The following is a 9,097-nucleotide window of genomic DNA, read 5'->3' on the forward strand; positions in this document are numbered from 1 at the left end:
GATCTCAATGGTGTATGCTCCCATGTTAAACTGTTTTATTTTTTTTTGGTGTTATTTGTCCCCTTTCAAAATGTTTGCTCTGTTTGTGATTTCATTTCAGGGTGATCCTCGCTGCCATGCACTTCAATGAAAATGCAAACAGGGCACAGGCGAGGACAAAGGACGGCCAGGACATGTGGAACATCAACTGGCTTAAAAATATAAGCCCAGCAATGCTAACATTTGTCCTAGTTATGGTTGGCTTTTTAAAATTTACTGCCAATAAGTCTCCTCCTTGATGACCAGCTCATTTCTGGTTCTATGTATATTCCTAACAGTCTATGCCAGAGAGTTGCTGGAGTGCATGGAGAAAATTTGCTCCGGGGACAACTACAATGGTGACATGATGGAAGATGTGGCGGCTGGTCCTGTGCCCCCACCTCTCAATGCCACATCTGACAAGCCACAGAAGGTGGCAGCAGTCAGGGAACATGTCACCAGGTTCATCCGTTGACTGGCATTTTCGGACGATTGTTCGTTTTCAACAAAACAAAACAGTAAATAACAACAGATGGATTGATGATATTTCACGGAGGTATGTCTTCAAACATCCTTATGTATTTTGGGTCAAGGACAGTGGTGGGCACACTTCCGATAATCCGATAACAGATAATTATCGAAGATGTTTTCATTATCGGATTATCTTTTTAGATAAATTTAAAAACCATCATCGGACTAATTATCTTCCGATGAATTACTGTTCGATAACTTTTAGACCGATAACATACTAAACTAAGCTGAACAGTGAAAAACATTTTTAAAACCGTTAAAGCTGTTGAGACCTACCTGTTAAAAGTTTCCTAATAAGCATGTTGTTCTACCCTCTGCAATCAGAAACCACTCTATCGTCTGTAAACAAAGGAGAACTGGTGACCCCCCCCCCCCAAAAAAAGCTCATTTCCTTTAACACCATACTAATATAATCGCAATGTCACCAAGTCATCCAGAGGCATACATATTTAACTTATGGTTCAAATTTTAACCACTCATTTTAGACAAGCTATTTAAAATTATTGTCATGTCTGAAGTTTATAAAGTGAAAATATCAGATATATGTTTTCGTTTTAAAGTAATGTGCTATTTTTTTAAGGTTTTGTGAACACATGCTGTGCCAGGCAGCAATGCATTATGGGTATCATAAGGTAATCTCAAGACGTTCACGACAGGACAAATGCATTTCAGACACTCTGTTCAGGGTCCACAGATAACAGCATTAAACTCTAGTGCCTAAAACTCCCGTGAATATATTCTCTGGGTTTATAGACGTTAGTGTATTTCCGTTTGTTACATTCCACGCATCTTAAATGTAGCAGACACGGATTATCTGGAATTTTGTTTGACATTTTTTTCAAGGCCGCTACTGCCATCTACTGGCCAGGAGTGTTCATGGCAGTATTAAACGTCTAGGCACATGGCTGCTCTCAAATTGTTGGTATTATCCATTGTCCAGGCGCTTTTTGTGTGCATCTATGTTAACTTTGTATTCTAAAACTACGGTTAGAAGTAATTCCGACTCCATATTGGTCCAAACGAACGAGGTTGGTGCCATGTTTTTAGTTTTTGTGGAAGTGACGACAAGAGAATAAGGCTCCTGATTGGATAGAATTTTAATCAGTACCGCCACCCAAAGGTTTGGCAGACTAATTACAACACATTTATATGGTTCGATGTGGATGGATGTTTTTTTTAAACAACGTAGTGTGGATGAAGTTTTTTCCCCAAACTGAAAGGGTAAGATATTCGGTTTTACAAATACCCGACAACGTGTGTACATGGCCTTATGTCTGTGAAAGGCACTATATAAATACATTTACTTACTTACTAATATTGAGTGCACGTTTTACAACATCATAAAAGTTTTAAAACATGCAATTGCGATGACACTTCCAGGGCTCCGTAAAAATGCCTGTTTTTACAAATAAAATGGAATATTTTACTAAAGCACATTTATCTTTAAACCAACACATGACACACGTCACATTAATGTGTTGGTTTACATAATGGATTACTGAACCAATCACTGTTTAGCACTTTTACCCAGAATGCTTTGTGGTCTGTGTTTGTTACAAAACCTCAGAATTAGTGCCTTATTCATCATTAAATGATATATGTTATATTTTAACTTTGTACAAATGACAGAATTGACATTAATGGAGTTATTCTATCAGTATTTTCAAAAAACGATAAGTTAGTATGACTTTATTTTTCAAGTGTTGAAATTGATAGGGAGCTGGTCTTATGGCTGCTCTTGGTTTGTCTCTGTGGTGGGAGTGCTGTTGTAAACAAGAGCTTCCAGCAGGAGTAGAATGTTGAAAGAAAAATGATTATGATTAGTAAAGAGTTGATTTTGTGGGTGCTCTCAGGATTTGTCTGTTCTACTTCCTGCAGGGAGCAGCATGGTCAAACATTCTTGCTTATTCTTTCGGTTTTTCAAAAGTGATCATGATTGTTGCTTAATTTATTGTTTTTGTAGTTAAATTGTTTTTGACAATGGGTTTTTTTTAACAGATAAAAGCAGAGGCATGACAGCAACGTTGTTTGATAAACTCAGTTCTTGTAGCATTCAAAAGTGGAAATAAATATGGTACTACTGGTATTTGAGTCATACTTTTATCTGTCAATATTCTTGTAGCTATTGTTTTTTTTTTTTGTTTTTTTTTAGGCCATAATAATTTGATTCCTTTGTTTTCAGATTTGCTTGTTTTTCTTTTTTTTTTTTAAGATTTGATACCATCAAACTCTGAAAAACTAACTGTAACATTTAGTAGTCCCAGCAGGGGATACTTTTTGCAACACACTATAAATTTATTGGACTTGAGTTTCAGTTAAAAAAAAAAAACAAAACTGTAAAATTAACTTCTCCCAACAGGGAATAGTTTATGCAACATAGTATTGTTGATTGAACGTGAGTTTCATATAAAAAAAAAACATACATTCTAGTATCAACAGGGGATACTCTGCAATATTGTGTAGTTGATTGTACATATGGCAAAGTTCTGAGTTTGAAAAGTTCTCTTTACAAGCAACTATGTACCCACTATAGTTGACTGTACAAAACAGTTACATGGAATAACTAACTGTAACACTTAGTAATCACAACAGGGGATACTTTTTGCAACATACTATAAATTTATTGAACTTGAGTTTCAGTAAATAAAAAACACTGTAAAATGTACTTCTTCCAACAGGGGATACTTTCTGAAACATTGTGTAGTTGATTGTACATATGAGAAGCTTCAAGCACTGAGTTACATTTTACTGACATGGCCGTGAAAAAAAAAAAAAAAAAAATCAGGAAACGAATATTTTAGATAGCTTTCATTTTTGTGGCATTAGTATCAGAAAGTAGTTGGCTTTCGATCTATGTAGTCATGAAAATATGTTATTAAAAAAAGGACTGATATATGGTGAAAACTGCATGAAATTGCTTTTTTTTGTTGTTTTTTTTTTTTTTTGGTTGAAAATTTTAGACAGTCGCAGTGCCACCAGTTTTGCCCTGTTATACATTTTCTATGTACATAGGCACCCAAAACGTTTGCATGGAACTCACAAACCATATTTGAAGTTTCAAACCTCCAGTTTTTAGGTATTACATTACAAAAAATCATTTCCAAATGTCAAACAAGCAAAGCTGAAAATCACCACAAAATATAGACATTGGAGCCTAAAGCGGAACTTCTAATACCTGTCTACTCCAAAGTATTCATGGTAAAAATTTGACATTTCTGATAATATGTTAATATGCAAAATAATCAATTTTTATCTATTGTTAAAAACAGCGTGCTTATGTCACAAAGTAGACAGCCAGCCATATCAGAAGCTGAATGCGTGAAAAAAATACTGCCCTGTGTAAAAAAAAAAAAAAAAAAAAAATCTCAAAAGATTTTCATCTTAGCTCAATGAAAATTATATCTTTCTATTGCCAAATATATGTCAATTGTATTTAGATTTCTGCATCTACGTCTCCTGTATTTTTTCGAATTATTTTTTTTTACAAAGACCTTCACCGGGGTGCAGTACAGGTAATTTTTAAAACATAGTGTATGTCATGAGAGTTTAAATCTGTTTCTGAAACAGAAATATCTATCAAATATGCTAGACGCATATCTAACTTGTTTCATGTTTGCAATCCAATTTTGTTTTTATTTAATATTTATAAATTAAAGCAAATAGGCTGCACCGTTACAACCAAGTGATCAAACTGATATAACAGCAGAGAAATTGTTGTGCATACCGTTGTCACTCAAATTGTTTTGAATTTTTAGACATCTAACTAAACATAATTGTATTGATTCTTTCGATTATATGTTGATAAGTATTTTGTTCAGCTACAAACAGTCTTTTGTGTTATAAGAAAGTTTATTTTTTGACTTGTATGTCAGTAACATGTAACTCAGTACTTGAGCCACGTGATATGACAAAGTCCTGACATTGAGAGGTTCTCTAGACCAGCAGCTATCTACCCACCTAAATTACTATAGCTGGTTGTACAAAACAGTTACATGGAAAAACTGACTGTTACATTTATTAGTCCAAACAGGGTTTACTTTTTGCAACATAGTATAGGTTCATTGTCCACGAGTTTCAGATAAAAAAAAAAAAAAACCCTTCCTAATTGTACATGTGGCAAAATTTATGGTCTTCTAAAACAATGAGTCTAACCTTTATTTGCATTATCATTTTATCTGTCAACAAAGTTCAGTCGTCAGCAGCTTCCTGGAATCCTTTGTAGTCAGGAGAGGGAAATTGCCTTTGTATAAGTGCCACAGCACACGAAGGCAGAGGGACACGGGTATGTCTACCCAGGAACCCCAAGCACCACCGAACAAACTGCCTGTATGCTGTATACCTCTTCCAGCTGCAAGGTTACAAAAACAAGTGTTTACAATGTGATACATTACAGATTTTTTTTCACATCGTGTGACTTCAAAGTAGTTGTTACACAGTTCTTACCACTCAACAAACAATACAAGTGACCATTATTATGGTACAGTCCAGCAAATTATCACTAATATTGTTGGTATATTGTTTGCACACTCACTCATTTCCAAAGTTACCCCTGTAGTGCTCTCGATAGGCATTGTAGGCCACTTCAAGTACATCTTTGTCCAGGCAGATTTATCGAAAGTCATGGTGTTGTGTGATGCATGAAATGTCAGGCTGCCACTCCCTCCGCTTGCACACCCGCATTTGCTCCCGACATCAGACACTTTCCTCTACCGTCTCCATGTCCTCGCATCGCTCACTGGAACACCTACAATGTCAACCCCAAATAATATGTTCACAATAATCTGGAAATGGTCAAGGAACTGTAAAATTATCAGTGCAATACACACATTGACACATTACTACATAAACTGAGTTAATCAAACTGAGTCGAACTGAAATGGGAGAAATGTGGGGTGAATGTAATCGCAAATTTATTACAAACAACATCCTTATAAACTTACCTGTATGCTTTTGTCAGCCGATCAGTGCAGTGTGATGGCGAACTACGGGGGGCCGGTGATGAACACGTTTAAGCAGGGTGTAAGCAGATCTCAGTTGAATGGAGTCAGGGCTCCATCTACTGGACAAACGGTGCAAGGACAGTTAACATTGCCAACCCAAACATTATTTCAATAACTGTTCTGTTTATGAGAAATTATCGGCATTCTATCGGCAAAACTTCGGCCTATAGTGAGTACTTTGAAAAGGGCTTATATCGGCCGATAATATTGGCCAGCTGATATATCGGTCAGGCTCTAGTTGGTAGATCCACTTCTTTTATCAGCTCCTCAAATACTGCCTTTTTCCTCATGCCCCACTTGTCATGCCTTGAGTAAGCGAAGCAATAAAAGATCTGTTTATTATCCTCAGTGGTCCAATATACAACCCCATCACACATATCCAGAATCACGCAGAGTGGCGTCAGACTTATGAGTTGGCACACATCCTAAAAGTGTCGGATTTCAGTTCCAGTACATTCTGACAGCCATCTGCAGAAGTCTGCACAGTTGGTCAAAATTGGCCAGAGGACCCAAGTGTGATGCACATGTTCAAAACTCTCTGGGCACCGTCGAGAAGGGACACCTATCCGACAGCAGTCCATGTGTTATCTGACAACCATCTGTCTGCAATTTACGTATGCTGACAGCATCAAAAGAGCATCTGAAATAATCTGATCATGGTTGATTGAGGTTTGAGATTGATCGGTCACAGCAAAGCCTGATGACATCCTGTGCCACTGTAACTGATATGCAAACTGATATGCACACTCTTAAGGCTATGAAATTGGGCTATTAGAAAAAAGTAGAAAAGGGGGTGTTCACAATAATAGTAGCATCTGCTGTTGACGCTACAAACTCAAAGCTATTATGTTCAAACTGCTTTTAAGCAATCCTGTGAATCACTAAACTAGTATTTAGTTGTATAACCACAGTTTTTCATGATTTCTTCAAGTCTGCGAGGCATTAATTTTGTTGGTTTGGAACCAAGATTTTGCTCGTTTAGTAGTGTGCTTGGGGTCATTGTCTTGTTGAAACACCCATTTCAAGGGCATGTCCTCTTCAGCATAAGGCAACATGACCTCTTCAAGTATCTGACATATCCAAACTGATCCATGATACCTTGTATGTGATATACAGGCTCAACACCATAGTAGGAGAAACATGCCCATATTATGATGCTTGCACCACCATGCTTCACTGTCTAGTGCTTCAAGTCAACTGTGGCTTGAATTCAGAGTTTGGGGGTCGTCTCACAAACTGTCTGTGGCCCTTGGACCCAAAAAGAACAATTTTACTCTCATCAGTCCACAAAATATTCCTGCATTTCTCTTTAGGCCAGTTGATGTGTTCTTTGGCAAATTGTAATCTCTTCTGCACATGTCTTTTATTTAATGGAGGGACTTTGCGGGGGATTCTTGCAAATAAATTAGCTTCACAGACATCTTCTAACTGTCACAGCACTTACAGGTAACTCCAGACTGTCTTTGATCATCCTGGAGGTGATCAATGGGTGAGCCTTTGCCATTCTAGTTATTCTTCTATCCAGTTTAATGGTTGTTTTCCATTTTCTTCCACGCATCTCTGGTTTATTTGTCAGTTTTAAAGCATTGGGGATCATTGTAGATGAACAGCTTATAATTTTTGGCACCTGCGTATAAGTTTTCCCCACTCCAATCAACTTTTTAATCAAACTATGCTGTTCTTCTGAACAATGTCTTGAACGTTCCATTTTCTTCAGGCTTTCAAAAAGAAAAGCATGTTCAACAGGTGCTGCTTCATCCTTATATAGGGAACACCTGATTCACACCTGTTTGTTCCACAAAACTGACGAACTCACTGACTGAATGCCACACTAGTATTATTGTGAACACCCCCTTTTCTACTTTTATTTTACTAATAGCCCAATTTCATAGCCTCAAGAGTGTGCATATCATGAATGCTTGGTCTTGTTGGATTTGTGAGAATCTCCTGAATCTACTGGTACCTTGTTTCCCATGTAACAATAAGACATATACTCAAAACCAAGTGATCAAACTGATATAACAGCAGAGAAATTGTTGTGCATACCGTTGTCACTCAAATTGTTTTGAATTTTTAGACATCTAACTAAACATAATTGTATTGATTCTTTCGATTATATGTTGATAAGTATTTTGTTCAGCTACAAACAGTCTTTTGTGTTATAAGAAAGTTTATTTTTTGACTTGTATGTCAGTAACATGTAACTCAGTACTTGAGCCACGTGATATGACAAAGTCCTGAGTTTGAGAGGTTCTCTAGACCAGCAGCTATCTACCCACCTAAATTACTATAGCTGGTTGTACAAAACAGTTACATGGAAAAACTGACTGTTACATTTATTAGTCCAAACAGGGTTTACTTTTTGCAACATAGTATAGGTTCATTGTCCACGAGTTTCAGATTAAAAAAAAAAAAAAAACACTTCCTAATTGTACATGTGGCAAAATTTATGGTCTTCTAAAACAATGAGTCTAACCTTTATTTGCATTATCATTTTATCTGTCAACAAAGTTCAGTCGTCAGCAGCTTCCTGGAATCCTTTGTAATCAGGAGAGGGAAATTGCCTTCGTATAAGTGCCACAGCACACGAAGGCAGTGGGACACGGGTATGTCTGCCCAGGAACCCCAAGCACCACCGAACAAACTGCCTGTATGCTGTATACCTCTTCCAGCTGCAAGGTTACAAAAGCAAGTGTTTACAATGTGATACATTACAGATTTTTTTTCACATCGTGTGACTTCAAAGTAGTTGTTACACAGTTCTTACCACTCAACAAACAATACAAGTGACCATTATTATGGTACAGTCCAGCAAATTATCACTAATATTGTTGGTATATTGTTTGCACACTCACTCATTTCCAAAGTTACCCCTGTAGTGCTCTCGATAGGCATTGTAGGCCACTTCAAGTACATCTTTGTCCAGGCAGATTTATCAAAAGTCATGGTGTTGTGTGATGCATGAAATGTCAGGCTGCCACTCCCTCCGCTTGCACACCCGCATTTGCACCCGCTGCTCGGTAGGGACAGAAACTGCGATAGAAGTCAGAAAGAGTGATAGAAGTCAGTCTCCAAACACAAGCTGCTACAAAAAAAACCCCACCAGAAATAGAAGCTCAATTTGTCGCTAGTCGTTTTTAACAAAGAAAATCCCGCTAAGAGGATTAGGAACGTCTCCAGTTCAACTCAGAAAAGAATGAAAATGCTCCCACGGATGTTTACAACAAAAGATCTCTGATTCACTCATTTCGCTGTCAATCAAAAAGGGATTTAGCCTCAGACAGATCATCCAATCATCATGCAGAAGCTGAGCGTCCGGGCCAGCCAAGGCCAGCCCACCGCCCCATAGACCCCCAGACATGCTGAGCGTCCGATGGGCGGGACAAAGCCCAGCATTTATCCAATGACTCGTCTCGTTTCGCTGCAGACTTTGCTTCGCTACTGTTTATAGCACTGTGAAGCTGCGGGAATGAGTGAGAAGAAAGCCGCCATGGGATGGGAAGGTGGGGGCGCTGCTCTGCCGAAACGTAACGTAACCACGAACCCCC

General features: G+C 37.8%; 1 long non-coding RNA gene across 1 annotated transcript; it reads right to left on the reverse strand.

Moving 5' to 3' along the window:
• Positions 1-4,714: 4,714 nt before the first annotated feature.
• On the reverse strand, positions 4,715-8,578 carry LOC117508039. Its single transcript, XR_004559960.1, has 4 exons — positions 8,026-8,578; positions 5,490-5,608; positions 5,081-5,293; positions 4,715-4,897 (listed from the first exon to the last, which is right to left on the reverse strand). It is a non-coding gene; the product is annotated as an uncharacterized LOC117508039 (long non-coding RNA).
• Positions 8,579-9,097: the final 519 nt, after the last annotated feature.

The sequence above is a fragment of the Thalassophryne amazonica genome, chromosome 3, assembly GCF_902500255.1.
Source record: "Thalassophryne amazonica chromosome 3, fThaAma1.1, whole genome shotgun sequence".
Lineage (NCBI taxonomy): Eukaryota > Metazoa > Chordata > Actinopteri > Batrachoidiformes > Batrachoididae > Thalassophryne > Thalassophryne amazonica.